At 45.2% G+C, this 14411-nt stretch overlaps 1 long non-coding RNA gene across 1 annotated transcript; it reads right to left on the bottom strand.

Moving 5' to 3' along the window:
* Positions 1-10263: 10263 nt before the first annotated feature.
* On the bottom strand, positions 10264-12983 carry LOC142817242 (uncharacterized). The gene is made up of 2 exons (XR_012895126.1): positions 12835-12983; positions 10264-10559 (listed from the first exon to the last, which is right to left on the bottom strand). It is a non-coding gene; the product is annotated as an uncharacterized LOC142817242 (long non-coding RNA).
* Positions 12984-14411: the final 1428 nt, after the last annotated feature.

Genomic DNA, 14411 nt, shown 5'->3' with positions numbered 1-14411 from the left:
ATTAATTACACTTTCAGTCAACAACGTTGACCAAGGCCTTCCTCCAGGCTGACCTTTGTGGCGGATGGCTTCATTACTTTATTACATGACCGGGATTTGCGGGCATGGGCACGTAGTATCTTCGGTTACAACGACAACCGGCTGTAAATGAATGAGAAATTGGCCAGAAAAGAACTCTATTTGAAAAAAAGCTAACTGTCAAAAACGACTCCCGGTTCTATATACCACATAGTTATTCGAACATACTGCTAAAATTATTCCATCAGTTCAAGCCATTTAACTTCCCACAGTGTTTGTTATTTTGCAATGGGGCCTCATGCGTTTCTACGTTGTGCAGTTCACTTTCCCTGGAAACTACGTGCTTTGCAATGTGATTCTCTAATTTTAATGAAATATTCCGGTAGATCTCTGCTGTGTAAAACATTAAGTATTTTTGTTAATTAGTTTTTTTTTCAAGAAATATAAGATTTTTTCTCGCTAATTTTTTATTCGGGTATGACAGAACACCATTGCTGCCATCAAAAAGTGGCGACTAGTACAAACGTCACCAAATCCTGCGAGTGCTTGTTTCTGTTTTACGGTTGGTTCCTGATTCTCTTTTTCACTAGTTGGTCGCTCATAGAAAGGCGTGTGGCTAACTACGCGAATAAATCTTGGAAGGATTATAAATCTTGCAAAAGGGGGGAAATAAAACAACCTTGAGCATCCGACTTTTTTCTTTTCTTGCATCTGTATGGGAATCTGCACAAAAAAATTACAGCTTTGACCTTTTGGCCCAATTTTAATGCAATAGCGGTAAGGAGCTTCTTCCGCAGATATTACGGCGTCGGCGTTGGCGTCATCAACTGTGAATGAAAAAACGAGAAAGATACGAATAATAAAAAATGTGTGCGTCCGTGCAAGGGTCGAACCCAGGCCCCTGCGTGGCAAGCAGGTGTCCTACCACAGAGCCACGGCTATCTCCGGATCAGCCTTGGAAAAAATATATATGATATTATGTAGTAGGTGGAGTCTTCTTAAAGCATCATATATTGGTAGAAGTAGAATATTGGCATCAGTATTCGTAGTGGTAGAAGTATTGAATCGCGCCAGCCATCAATACATGGGAATTGAGTAACAGGTGGATGTTTCAAAGATCCACCCTTTTAATAATAATCGGCGAGAGAACCATGCAAAAAGCGAACAGATGCGTCGCATGTTGCCCTACGGAAGCGTAGTGGGCTCTTCACTAATTCGCAAAAGAATCAATTATGACGTAGTGGGCATTTGACTCTGCTTGTAGTAGGCATTCAATGATCATTTGAAATGACCATTGTTACGCAGACAGTTCTTTGTTTCCTTATGGAAGGGTTGAGGCTTGCACTGGGAACCACAGCAGGCTAGCAGTACAGCGGGTGACGTGCACAAGGTTCGATTGCGCTATAGCGATCCATTCTTGAAGGCGAGGCTCAAGCATCCTCACATTTTTATTCTAGTAAATTAGTAGTATTGCATTTTGATCTTGGTCACTTAATTAGCTACCACTCCTTCATTTCTCCTATTTCATTTTCTTTTTTGCTTAAATTTTATGTCCGTATTCGCCTTTGCTGTCACGTGATTGTTCACAACCGAAGCATCCTTGGAATGATAAACGTTGTTGTTCTGTAAGGACGGAAATGTGACTGACAAGGCTAAAATTCTATGTTCCTTTCAGTAAGCCCCTACTTTCACATCGATGGTCCAGTGCTGGCACTTCTATGCCTCTTCAGCAAAGAGCAAATTTCTGGATTATGTCTTTCACAGCAAGAGCTGATATGAGATAGCAACGACAGCAGATTTCGGGGCCATAATTTTCCTCCATTACCTTCGGGGTCATAACCAATATCACGGGAAGCAAAAAAACATGAAATGAGAAAAAAAATTTGGTATCGGTTAGGATTTGAGCCCCCGTGTCCTCTGCGTGCTTACAGCAGACAAATATTCTACCACAGAGTCACGGTGGAGCTCGAAACTTTTTCTTAAATAGACATTATACAAGAGTCACGTCATGCAAGAAATCGTGTAAACATCTGTAATATTGCATGGTAGAGAAGTAAGCTAATAACAACGTGTCACACATTTCGATTTACGAAATGAGTGGGCAATCTAGAGCTTCTCTAAGTGGTTATGAAAAGAAAAAGATGATAAAAGCGCCACCCATAGCGGTCTGTCTTTACGATGAAACTTCAACAGCTCGACACAGGTATGGGGTAATGGGAACAAAAGGAATAAGAAGGGAAATGTAAGAGAATACTAATAAAAAAATAAAAATAAAAGGACCTTCGCTCCTCCTCACACAGCGTGCTCCCGGATCGGGAGCTTCCAACCCATTACAAAGGATTAAGCCATTATTCGTTGGCGTCATCAGTCGCAAATAAAACGAAACATATAATGCCTTACAAAAGTTTAGCGGATACCACCCTTCTCCACAAAATGATGAATAATCGCTTGGCGGAGGCTTTCCTACCCTACAAAAAATTCTGGTTTATGGCCTAGTGGGTACTTTACAAGTGTACTTCATTTGTTACCCTAGAAGCTCTTGGCTCACGCTGTGACTGCGCTGCGTGTTTCACACAGGCCTGTCATTTTTAACGTGTCAAAGGTTTCGATTCAATGAAAGAAGGCTACGAGAAGAAACCCTGTACGTAAATGAGTCACTTTTGTCATTTTGTGTGTGTGTGTGTGTGTGCGTGTGTGTGTGTGTGTGTGTGTGTGTGTGTGTGTGTGTAGGTGTGTGTATGACTTACTATTTCATAGTACGTACTATGACGTACGTACTAGTGACGTACTATTTATTTCTTGTGCGATATTTAGGTATTTATATCCACGACTCACGACTTATGGTTAGACTTTTTTTTTTCTTACCTCATATTTATTTTTGAAGCTGTTTATTTTTAAAACAAGTTGCCGCTCACTTTGCGGACGATCTTCCGGGGTGGGTTGTGCCAAGAAAATGAAAAGCAAGCGACAACCGAACGTATCCCAGCATTTTTTGAATAGCTTGCCCCTTGCCTATTCCCCCGTGTTTACACTGACACGTGACACTTTTGAGGTTCGTCAAAGGTGGCGTGCAAAGCTTGATGACGATGATGCATTTCCTACTCGCGTGAACAATTCCGCTGACGAAATGACCTGTGATCTTGATAGTTTTATCCAGATGTGCCGGTCACTCAGTCAAAAATTGGGACACCACTCTTTACTCCAGTTTCGGTTACGCGTCTGCATTGCGGTCATCTCATACATCATAATCGTCATCATCAGCATTTCCAGTCTCGCGGAGTTGATCACTGGCTCGAGGTGACATCGTAAGCAACAGCGTGGGTGTGTGCCACAGTTTCCAGGCACTACATTCCTTCCTTCCTCACAGGGTCCTTTGCAGGAGATGCTCGCATTGCTGTTCTTCGTAATCACTACCCTTGCTGGGTCTTACGTTCGAAGCCTGACCTTGGGGGAAGATCTCAGGTACGGTCCCGAGCCTACACCCGTACACCCTACAGCCTACACCCTACAAATGCGTTCGGCTGCCGAAAGCGTTTTCTGGTGTTTTTATTCTGTCGTCAACCTCCGCTGGCTGCCTAGCACGGCAGCGACAGAGTGTGATTTCGATAATGGTCGCGCCCTTTTAGGATAGACTTCTACGATCACGATCGGCTTATGCACACTAATGACACACTACTGCTGCAGTGTCTCGTGCTAAGCGATGGGAAACTATGAATATACCAAAACTCTGAAGGCTTCAGTTTTTGTCCGCATCCGTAATTGTGCCTATATATATATGAAGGTACCAAACAGAGATGAGCAGGTGCAGCTTTGTGTTCAAATTAGACTTTCGATAAGAGGGTTACCACCTATGATTGGATTGCACAAGAGCTCGGGCTGTCGCCAATGATGCCTGTGAGGCCGTTCTGCAATTAGTGCGACTAATTATGAACATTCATTGTGCAGGTTTGAAGAAGACACCGAAGGAGTGGTGTCCACATTCAGTGAGACTGTTTCAAGCGAGGGCGAAGAATACGCTCCACCACCAGTTCTGCACCAGGCTTCCAACTGTATGCAGTCGATCGATCGATCGAACAATCAATCAATCAATCAATCAATCAATCAATCAATCAATCATTCATTCATTCATTCAATCAATCAATGGTACATACAATGACATGATATTTTTAAAGTGGCATTGTCCCAGAACACCTTCAAAGGTTTAGCAGGAGTCCCTTTTTTTAACGTAAGTGGCTAGAACTAGACCATTGGGCAAAAAAATATAGGTACACTTTTTCACGTCGCACCGACGCTTATTTAGGTGTGATCATTTCTGTTGATTTTTTTTCTTATGCGTAGCGACTGTAACAAGTGGTCCCGGTTCGCTGTGCCATCGAAAGTCTGACTGCGACGATTCGCTAGTTTGTCAAGCCTCCAGCACCTGTGGATGCCCGGACATCACACCTGTTTTGATCCTCGAAGAGGATGGCTTCACGTGTGTCGCACGTAGGTTAATCCTAGTTGTTTTGCAGTTTTGAGACTCTTTAGTTGAAGGACATTCAGAAATACGTATGGTAAACATAATGAAGAAACTAAAAACTTGTCGGTGCAGTTTCTAGACTCTTCACTAAAGGGCTTTGTGAAATTACCCAGGGTAAGCATATTGAAAAAAATGAAAACTTGTCAGCTGAGTTACCGTTCGTAGATATGCTTGAGGACTATCAATAGTCAGTTCTTTTTAACACCGTTACGCTGCCACTACAAAAATCGGAAGTTAAGGTCGAATGCGTACGCAAATAACGATCCCCTGTGATAATTGATTCATATGTGGGGTTTAACGTCCAAAACCACCATATGATTATGAGAGACGCCGTAGTGGAGGGCTCCGCCAATTTCGACTACCTGGGGTTCTTTAACGTGCACCCAGATCTGAGCACACGGGCCTACAACATTTTTCGCCTCAATCAAAAATGCAGGCACCACAGCCGGGATTCGATCCCGCAACCTGCGGGTCAGCAGCTGAGTACCTTAGACACTAGACCACCACGGCGGGTGTCCCCTGAGATAATGAATAGGGTTGAAGTGTGTTCAGTACCTTTCTTTTGGTGGAGTAAATTTGGTTGTTGTCGTATTTGCTGTCGTTGTTGTTGTCGTTTTTGTTGTTGTTTGTGTACTTACGGCATGTGCGGTTCCTGACGGTGCAGCACGACGCTTGAGCGAGTCCTGCCAGAGGGACGCTGAGTGCGCATACGGGGACAATAACGCGCAGTGTGTAGAATCATCGTGCGGCTGTCAGTCACTCTTTTACGACCCAGGAGACGGCTCTCGTTGCCTTCCCGGTAAGTTGTCCAAACGAGGAGTCATGACACACGCTCAGTTTCATTGCCCATAACCGTCTTTGCGTAGGTTGGTACTCCGTAGCAATTATGATACGTGGGGTTTTCTGGCATACTTTCCCTCACTGAAACAGTGCCATCAATGTGAGCAGCAGCTGAATCCGTGTCTCGGGGCGTAGCAGTTTCGTGACTCCTATACCTCAACCGCTAGGCTACCAGGAAAGCTGGTGATACTGACGTAGCTTTCTAACAGGTGAAAAACGTTATGGCAGGTTCGGCCCTATAGGGCTGCCAAACCTGAATGAAGCGCAGAGCAGCCTTCCTTGTTTCTCGTAGATTTTCTGTTTGTTTCCTCCCCGATTTTCTAATGCCTTCCGTGTTTTCCTCCCCTTTATCCTAATTGTTTTTAATGCTATTCTTCCCTTAAGTTCTGTTTCTATTACTCACTTGCTACCTCTTTCAATTCCTATACGTGGTTTGCATGGTTTCCATAGCCGTAGTAGTCATTTCCACAGTTTATATCATCATAAAGGAACTCAAAGAACAAGGGCAAGAAAACTTCCCTTTGGTTCGATCGCGCACTCGATATACTACAGCCGGCTGTGCTCTATCTGCTTTTGCCTGCGTTACATCAAGCCACAACGGCAGCGTATGACAGGCTAGCCGCCTGAAGTGCTCAGTACTTTAAAAGAAACTATGTATCGTCTGCGTGCGCGTCGCCCATAAACCATCAAACCTGCTGCACAGTGGCGTGTTTTTTTATTTCAAAAACTAGTTATAATTGAATAAAACCTGAACGGCTCAGCGGGCCAATGAACCAAGCGGAGGGGGCAGCGGAGCACAAGGAAGAGTAATAGCTCAGCGTTGCCCTGCCTATTCTTTTTCTTTATTATTATTATTACTTTTCCGAAGCAATAATGCGCCACCTGTTGAACAAGGTAGAAGTCTGTCAATCGAGCGGAGGCATTCCTCGGAAAACGCTCCCCCGCTCGTCCACTCCTTCCGTTTGCTGTTGAAGAGACGAAATGAGCGGGTGAGTGGCTCGCTCCGTGAAGACGCTGCTATTTCTAGCGTGCCGCGCAGTTAGCGTCTCCCCTCATTCGCTAGATCCCCTGGACTGCTGTGTCGCTTAGCTAGTCTCTCTATAATTGATTGATATGTGGGGTTTAACGTCCCTAAACCACCATATGATTATAAGAGACGCCGTAGTGGAGGGCTCCGGAAACTTCGACCACCTGGGGCTCTTTAACGTGCACCCAATTCTGAGCCCACGGGCCTACAACATTTCTGTCTCGATCAGAAACGCAGCCACCGCAGCCGGGATTCGAACCCGCGACCTGCAGGTTCCTATAATTATTTCATGTCCGATGCGATATCTAGTCGTCTTTCTTTTTATTACCACCATCTAATTATTATTCGTTGCACTTTGTTACGACTGCACGCTTTTTCCCGGTTCATTCGTGCGACGGCTGCAGTAGACCACATTGATAACAGATATAATCCCGTGGTCATAAAACGTGCGACAGTCGAAGACAAGAGGACCACATATGAAAGTACCGCAGCTCAAATTGCTGCGTGTCTTCATTTGGTATTTGTCTTCTGCACATTTTATCAACCCTCTCATGATGAACCCAATCCATCGAATGAAGGTATCATCACGTTAATCTTTATTTTTCGGCGCATGACAGAGAAGCTCGTGTTTTGTCGTTGTAGCCACGAAACAGAAAAAAAAATATCAGCTATTATTGAAGCAAAGTATTCAGTCTTTATCAAAAGTTGATAAACTGCGGATTGTCACACCCGATAATGTGTTTCTTACATGTTTAGATACTGCCATGCTTTATGTCTCTTGACATCATTTGCGTGTCTTGACATCATTGATATTAGGAAGGAATTGTATTTTTAATAAAGTCATGCGCTTACGATTTCAGCTGTAATGACAAGGCATGGCCTCAAGACAACCTTATTGTCTTCTACGCTGCTCATAGTGGCATTCATTGTCCTCGGAATACTCGGCTACCAAAGGTGGGATGTGTTCTTCGTGCGCTAGCTTACAAAGACATGGATAAAGCTACGGGGTATGTGGCGTGCATAGCCGGGATAGGGATGTTTTTCATTGTTCCTCCATGAATGCTCCAAAATTACGCCTTCATTAAATGGTCGTAGTATCCGTAATGTCTTACAGTGTACGAGAACGACGAAGTTGATGATCGTAAAAGCTCTTAGTTTGTGGACATTTATAACTTTCACTTTTCACCATATTTGTCGAAACCGCAATCTGGAATTATTTCAAAAAAATCAACTCTGAGATTTTGTGGGACACAACAACAACCTAAATATTAGGCCTGACAATGTGTGGGTCATGAATTGATCTTGACTGTCTAATGTTCTCTAACATGCACCTATTGTTATATATGCAAGAGTGCTTCTTGCATTTCGCCCCAATCGGAATGTAGTGGCCATGACCGGGAACTGAGCCCGCCCCATCGTGCTTAGAGTGAGACACGTTACTCTTTAAGCCACCATAGCGGGTAATTCATAAGCTTCACACATCAACAAAATAACATAAGAGGCAGCTAACAACCAGGATAATAAGCATAGCACGAGACCGCGTTTTCGTTGAGTGCATTCTAAACACTGTTACTCATCATCAATCGCATGCACCACGCATGCCATGTGTACTATAGAGTGTTCAACAGTGCCTCTTATTAGACAGCGAAAATGTTGTCTCGCGATCAGTGGTGACCAGTAGTTAAACATCAGTAACTGGTATCATTTAGTGATAACGACCTACTGTCTGTCCGTTTATCACGTTCATTCTGTAGTTGCTATGATGTATCTCTCTTACAGGCTGCACAAGCACCAGGACGATAAGTCACGACAGGCGCGTGAGATAGCACACGCGATTGAGAGCAGCACTCCGTCTGCTGGCGACTGGTTTAGTGCCTGCCTGAAGTGCATTAGCGTTGAGAATGACGACCGCGCTACAAGTAAAGTTTACACCTGGATGCGCGCCGTCGCGACAAATCTGCACGCTGCCAAGCACCGCTTGCAATCGCCGTGGTGGCATCGTCGGCGTGTTCCTTCATACGCGGGACACGACAGTCAATGTACTACAGACCGTACTTCACGTTTGATGCACTATTCCACGTGGTCCAACAATCGGGATCACGCGAGCCGCATTCTCCTGGCCATGCCTTCAGCCACTGCTCGAAGTGTGTCTTCCGGTGAGCACCTTACCCCCAGCGAGGCTCGGCGACAAAAGACTGAGGATGCCTCCAGGGGCGTTGACCAATGCTCGAAAGAAACTATACCAGTAACGAAGAGGCCAGTCCAAAACCGTAGTAGGAGGCCGTCAGCTGTTTTGACGAACATGCTTATACCGTCCCATCGAGCAAGCAGGCGCCGTGACTTGAATTCATCTACGAGTACTTCGACACTCAGCCCTTTCGATTCCCAAAGGCCGCACAGTATTAATAGTGGGGTGTCCAGTCTTCGCTATAAAACAGTCGAAGAAAATGCCAATCAATTCAGTGAGCGCCCCACGCTCCAGACTAGAATAACAGAGCCTGCCATCTTCACCAAAAGCGAGCTTCAAGCTGGGACACCCAAGAAGTTTAACTCCGCAAGGGTGGCAGCACCGGACGCCAAGAGATTGCGGCGAGCGCTTTCGCATCACCATGACCCTTTGAGCGGCATCTCTAAAGGCAACACAGAACATGTTCCGTGTCGTTGCCCTTGCCACGGCTGTTCCAACGTGCAATTAGGCGCCTCCTCTATCAATTCCTCGAGCACGGCAATTAGCTGGGGCACAGAGTCCTGCGCGAAGTCACTCACCAACGAACGCAGCAAGCGTAGTAGCCCTGACTTATTGTTCACCCGCAGCGAGCTAACATGGCCGTGCAAGCATGCCCAGCTGGTAGTACCAGACCGCAGAATGAGGACGTGCGAAACGTTCGTGGTACATAATTTAAGACCGCGGCCTAGAGTGACAAGGCAGCGAAATATGCCTGCCATTGTGCGCCGGACGCCTCGCACGCCAGTAACATTTGGCCGCTTTCATGCCAGCGGTGATGAACCTGACTACCAGCGATCAGTAGGCGCAAGGCGTAGGTTACCTAACATAGGTGCACGTTCCAATATTGCTGCTTCATCACCTCCGCAGGGCTCATCGTTTTGGGCACGGTCACCCACGCCGAGAAGTGGTTACGGCATTGCAGGCAGAAGCGGAACGTCACAAAGGTCTTCTACTCGAGGAAGCTCGCCCCCTGGTCGTGCCTATCTGAGTGCCCGTGTCGCCCAACGGGCAGCCCAGGTCGCTCGTTTCAACCGTGGCGTGCAGACAATGGACTCGGGTCTTAATGTTGCGGCCTTAGATGCAGAGAGCAACGGCAGCGACAACTGGTACAGCTCATTCTCGTTCTCACGCTCCGATTGCTCCAACCTTCCACTGAGCGTCACTACCCTACGCATTGGCAGAACCGGCATGTCGCACGAGTCTGATGGATCGAGTGCGCATAGTTAAGATTCTTACGTCAACGGGCGCGACTTGTGTCGCACGGATGGAGGAAGTATGAAATGCGTACGTGGAGCTTGCGTACCTACGCTGCAGGACAAAACGTAAATTGCACACTCAGTTCGTACATAAATAAATTTGATCATCTTCCTCAAGATAAACACTATACATATTAGTTAGAGCAAAATTACACACGGCCTCAAATGCGTACCTGTGCCAGTATCCCAATCTAGATCTGCCTAAATGCTTCTACTGGCATTACCACTTTCAAATGCTCCTACCGGCATTTCTCACGTCTGTGTCAAGGGTAAACTTTATAGAAGCAGCATTGAAATAAGGGGGTAATTTCCTACTAGAACAAATTCCCGTGTTCATGAAATTTCACTCAATAGCAAACTCACGCCGACAACCGTGTTCGCCATAATGATATGTTCATTTATTTCTCCGTTGTAATGAAAAAAAATCGGCCACTATCTAGGCCAAACACCCATCTGCTAAAGACCGGCGGCGGCCAATCTTGCACGATGTCGATGGGTAGGTCAACTTCGCCGCGCACAAGACAAATATTCGACTACCCAGCCGCCGATCGCATATCATCCTGCGGAGACGATGGTCCCCTTTCCCAACTGGACGATTTCGTTTCGCGACGGTCAACCTCAGGCCATCAGTCTGAGGTAGCCTTGCTCCTGCAGGGAGGCGGTGACAGCCACCTGTAGGAATGGGAGCATAGCTAAGTTTATCTTTGATTGGTGTAATTGTTAGCGTTTTACGTCTTAAAACGTCTATATGATGGACGCTCTAGTGGAGGGCTCCAGAATTTTTGAGTAGCCGGAATTCTTTAATGCTTATCTAAGCTATTCACACAGGCCTCCAGCATTACCCCTCCATTAAAATACGGTCACCGTGGCCGAGATGCCATACAACCTTCGAATCAGGATTTTAACGCCATAACCACCAGGCCAGCGTGGCGAGTAAATTAGCGGATTGAAATCATTTCTAAGTGAATATCAACTTGGTCGACTAATATCGAAACGAATAGTTTGAATAGAATGTATTAAGAAAATTTTGTCCTGGTCCAACCAATTTGCACAGTGCAAATGTATTTTTGTTTTTTTAAGTGAAGTCGTGGAAGCATTCATTAGTAGCAAGACTTAATCTAGCCATGGGTTGCAAGTTATAAGCCGTATTATACGTTGTTTTAAAATTCACTATACTTATCGCGTACAAGTCTGCATAACCCGTATCACGTACAAGCCTTTGTTCATAAAATAATTTAGGTAAATGCTTTGTTTGCTGGGTTGCCATCATTTAAGATGAACACCTCCTTGGGATTCTAGACCTTGTAGAAGCTAATGTTTAACACACCCTCCAAAAATTATTATTGAGCTTAACACCGTTATTTAGCGTCATATAGCGCACATCTTCCTCGTGAAGTGTAATAAACGTCTATTTTTAGAAAATTACTTTAATGCTAACAAAGTGCTCAGGTTAGATGTGTCCGAGTCTATAAATGAAGCCTTGATTTGTGGCTTCACAAAATTCAGACTCTCCTCAGACTGTCGTTTTTACGGCATAACTTTCGTATTCAACAGTGAAGCCATCTACACAATAGGTTGCCTAATGGGAAACACGCATTTTCGGAAGGGTAGAGGTTTTGGGCCAGTTGTTGATGCATACTCGGTAAACAAATTTCAAACAAGCGTCTTTGGAAGAGTATAGGTTTTGGGCCAGTTGTTGTTGTATACTTGGCAAAAATAAAGTTCGGTAGACTGGACAAAGGGATTAGAAGTACGGGACGAAACATTGACAAATGTGCACATTTATTGAAAAGCATGATCGCAACTAGGAAATACGTACATGATTACAAGACGTTTGATGACCAGCAACAAAAAGCAGACCAAGGCACGAGGTGAACCCTGGTAACAAACTCATTATACGGAAAATGAATTCTCGACAATGTCCAAATGTGAAACTTGCTACTTAAGTACGCAGTTGAATACGTAGAACCGGGGTAAAAAGATAAATAGGATGAAAGCACAAGCTAAAGTTACAGTCTACTAAGGAAAAAATAAAACGGAAGTATAGAACACACTTAAGTGTGGCTACTAATGAATCACACTTCCTCACTTAAAAGGGCCCTGCAACACGTTTTGAGCATTGTCAGCAAACGCTGCCGATCGGTAGTAGAGGCTCTCTATAGAACACACCACCCAAATATATGTGCAGCACGAAGCCAGGAATTCGCAATAAATTATCAAAGTCAGCTAAAACCTGCTTTCTTTTCTCTCGACTAATGACGAAGAAAACTCAGAAATCACCCGTAGAAGGCCACCTATCTGCCTCTGGCCGATTTGAACGTGGCGCACTCAGTCGTTACAGAGATCGCCGTGGGAGGCCGCGACTTGTCCATACGTTCATGCACTATAACACTGAAAAAAGCCACGTAATCACAGAAAAAAAAACAAAGAAGAAAAAGTGCTCGAGGTCACGAACAGCGCGTGACTTATTTTGTCAGTTAATGGCATTCCCTCTGCTTAGCTTTCAGAGCTTTCGTCGGGACGAGAGAAGAGAGAATGCGACTGCAGCGTGTGACAAATCATTGTATCTCCGTTCGTGCTAGACAGATTCTTAAAATTTCCGCGGCCTTGAATTCATGATGCCGTGAGCGTTGTAGTGCTGAAGCAACAGACGTGCACAAGTCCAAGTCCACAATTTTCAGTCAAATTGGCTTCGAAAATCTTGAGTTCCAGCTTGTCAAACATGTTCGCAGTTATTATTAGAGCTTCGTCCAGTCAGTCACATCTTTTTGTCTTGTCAACTGCAGTTTATTTTGAGCAATAATGAGCGTCTACTTTTTCACTGCAAATACTCTGTAAGAACGAATCAAAACTCGTTGATAAGTGAATTCGTATACTGTAGCATTCGTTCGCATATTCGACGTGCTCTAACATTATCTCTGGCCAACATCGCTTAGACAAGACTCACCTGCATCGATGACCCAACAACGCCGCCGTCGACCACAGCTCCGCGACGCGGCGGCGTACGGCCAGCTGCAGGTGACGGCAGTTCGAAGGCGGCTGAGAAGCGCGCGAACCACGAGAGCTAAATTGCGGAAAGGGTCCACGTTGTGGTTCGCGCGGATGGCAAGCGGGTTCGTCGCGTTCTCCTTGACGACCCCGGTCGCAATGGCGTCGTACGTGCATCGAGAAGCCCGAGCTCAGTGCGAGAAAGGTAGTGCGCGGCGATGGCCACGCCTCAGAGATCGGTGACATCGGGACCAACTCCAACTTCGCCTCCGAGCTTGTCGGTGTAGCGAACGTTGACGCGAACAGCTGGGACGAGGGTGAAGGTTCTCTGTGGAGCTGGGACTGCGCTTCCGCCGCCACTGGAGAGCTCATGCAAGCACGTACAACCGAGTCGCAGCCTTGCATGAAAACTGCGACGGACGACGAACGCGGAAGGACAGCGCGTGGCCCGTGACCGAAAACACGCGAGCTCTTCAAATTCGTTTTCTTCAGCTTCTCATTCTTCTTGGCCTCTTACTATGGCTCATATACAGGGTGTCCCACAAAACTTCAGCCAAGAATTTGAAAATGAAATTCACTTCAGTGGCGAATTGAACCAAACGCGTACTACTCGCACTAGCCTGTGGGTACTCAGGCTATTTTTTTATTTATTCCCATACTAATTGATGAATACTTCTTAATTATCTATTTTTTAATTATGGGCTAGAAACTCCAAATATGAGCCCTGAGATGTAGAGCATTTCAAAAACCACCGACTAAATTGTTTCCTGTACGATACGTCTCACGCTGTTGTTTTTTCCACGTTGTAATAAAGAAAGCCCGCAAAATGTGAAAAGTGTGACGGACCGCGAGCGCACTGCTATGGCGCTGCTATAGGCTTTCTTTGCAACGCGGAAAAAATATATCTTCCTGACTATTTTCTCTGTCTTCCTTTCTCTTTCTATCTCTCAGTTCATTTTCTCTCTCTATCTACTTCTCGCTCCACTTATTCTCTCGAGCGTCAGAGTAATTGCATCCCGTGCCAGAAAAATCGGCACGCGTGTTCTGGGAGCGAAGCACAAGGTGAAGAGGTTGAAGGGGAGGAAAGCTATCATGATGATGATAGCTTCCTGTTCAGCCTGTATGGAATAACAATCGGTTGAAGCAGCTTTCATGTTGAAAAAAAAAGTGAAGGTTTACTAGGACCGTAACAATCAAAAGAACTCTAAACAGGGATCACAGACTTTATTGCAACATCCGAACTACCGATATAACGATGAACATTCCCTTCAGATAACTGCTTCTTTCTTTTAAATAACATGATGAAATGGGAGAAGTTAGTGCCACTATGTAGCACTGGCTACTCTTTTTTTAGTAGATATGCCGTAAGATAAACAATAAGGGCACAAAATGCGAGACTGTACAACATACGAAGGGAAAGTACACAATAGCCAAACGTCACAAGTCAGTTCACATACGGCTAACAGGTATATATGTTCCGCACACAAGGTCATTTTGCTACTAACCGGGCCGCTGAATGTAGTTTTAAATCAGATA

The sequence above is a fragment of the Rhipicephalus microplus genome, chromosome 5 (genome assembly GCF_043290135.1).
Source record: "Rhipicephalus microplus isolate Deutch F79 chromosome 5, USDA_Rmic, whole genome shotgun sequence".
Taxonomy (NCBI): domain Eukaryota; kingdom Metazoa; phylum Arthropoda; class Arachnida; order Ixodida; family Ixodidae; genus Rhipicephalus; species Rhipicephalus microplus.
This window is presented reverse-complemented; position numbering and strand designations above follow the sequence as displayed.